This window comes from Elephantulus edwardii, unplaced genomic scaffold (assembly GCF_000299155.1).
Source record: "Elephantulus edwardii isolate Elephantulus edwardi_28Jun2011 unplaced genomic scaffold, EleEdw1.0 scaffold00440, whole genome shotgun sequence".
Taxonomy (NCBI): Eukaryota; Metazoa; Chordata; class Mammalia; order Macroscelidea; family Macroscelididae; genus Elephantulus; species Elephantulus edwardii.
Genome location: NW_006400190.1, coordinates 783,305 through 785,043, shown reverse-complemented (window position 1 = coordinate 785,043; position 1,739 = coordinate 783,305). Strand labels below are relative to the sequence as shown.

General features: G+C 45.4%; 1 pseudogene; it reads left to right on the top strand.

Moving 5' to 3' along the window:
- LOC102872423 overlaps positions 1–1,327 on the top strand; it is a 10,819-nt pseudogene extending 9,492 nt beyond the window's left edge.
- The last annotated feature ends 412 nt before the right edge of the window (positions 1,328–1,739 follow it).

The following is a 1,739-nucleotide window of genomic DNA, read 5'->3' as shown; positions in this document are numbered from 1 at the left end:
CCTCCTCCTTCTTCTTCTTCTTCTTCTTTTCTCTCTCTCTCTCTCTCTCTCTCTCTCTCAGCTAGGGACTGGCTCTGGAGCATTTGATTGGCTGGAAGCCTCTTGTTGGAGCCAATGAGCATCTAGGGTGCAGGTCTACGTCTTCGAAAATTCATTTGGACCCTTGGGCCTGGTTTTAATTGTCTTTGAAATGGACATTCTCCTAAGTGGTACAGCACTGTTCTGTCCTTTGTATTGAGGTAACTTTGGATTGCCAAAAAAGTGGCAGTGAAGTACTACCCTGGTAAGAACGCAAACGAAGGTGAGAAGTTTAAGCAGATGTCCCAAGCTCACGAAGTGATTTCTTTTTTTTTTTTAAATTTTTTTTTATTTTTTTACGAAGTGATTTCTGATGCAAAGAGAAGAGAATTATATGATGAAGGCGAGCAGGCCATCAAAGAGGGTGGAGCAGGTGGCGGGTTTGGCTCCTGCGTGGACATCTTTGATGTTTTTTGGAGGTGGGGGAAGAATTCAGGGAGAAAAGCAAGGAAAAAAATGTCCATTAGCTTTCGGTGACATTAGAAGATTTCTATAATGATGCAACAAGAAACTAGCTCTGTGGAAGAACGTGGTTTGTGACAAACGTGACGGCTGGGGCGGTGGGACACAGCAGTGGAATGCTGTCCTGCTTGCCGAGGTAGTGAGATGCAAATAAGAACTCATCAGATTGGACCTGGGATGGTTCAGCAAATTCAGTCTGTGCACATGGAGCGCCAGAGCCAGGATCAGCCCTAAAGACAGAGGTAAAAGCTGCAACAGAAGGAAGATAGTTAGGGAAGAAGATTCTAGAAGTTCATGTTGACAAAGCCATGAAAGACGGTCAGAAGATAACATTCCATGGTGAAGGAGGCCAAGAGCCAGGACTGGAGCCAGGAGAAATGACCACAGTTTAGATCAGAAGGAGCCTGCTGTTCTCACACACAGGCCTTTCCCTGTGTGTGGACATATGGCTGGTCGGAGCTCTGTGCCTTCCACAAGCCAGTAGCCATTCTAGACAACCGAACCACAGTCATCACTCTCACCCCGGTCAGACTGTCAAGCATAAGGATATCAAATGGGTAAATGGACGCATGCCAAATGGTCACAAACTATACGAAAAAGGGTGCCCCGTCATCAGCTTTAAGGTTGACTTTCTCCACAATGGCTTTCTCTCTACCCTGAAAAGCTCTCTCTGCTGGAGAAACTCTTATCAGAGAGGAAGGAGGCAGAAGAGACCGATGAAATGGATCAAGAAAAACTGATGGATTTGGATGCAAACCTGGAAGATGCTGCCATTCCCACGAGATGAGGACCACCACCCAGAGATGGGGTTCAGGTCAGACCTCTCAGTGGCACCACTGAGTCCCCTGCTAGCATTTGATGTGCAGTAAGTGCTTAAGGGAAGGACATAATCACCAAACACTCATCACTACTGGCTAACATTCAACTATGTTGTTGTTAAGTGCCTTCGAGTGTCGGGGACTCTATGAACGAAAGACCTGGACACCTGTATAACTTTCGTCCTTTCTTCAGGTTCATAGGTTTTCCAGAGGCAAGCTATTATGGAAGTGGATGCCACTCCTGCTTCCAACTATAGTAGTGTTTTATCCTTCAATGAATAAACTCCTGTATGTATGATGGTTTCAGTGTGTGAGACGAAATTGAATATCTGTAAAAACTGCTTTTGGTTTAAAAGGAAAAGTTCTCGCCCCGTGTTTGTT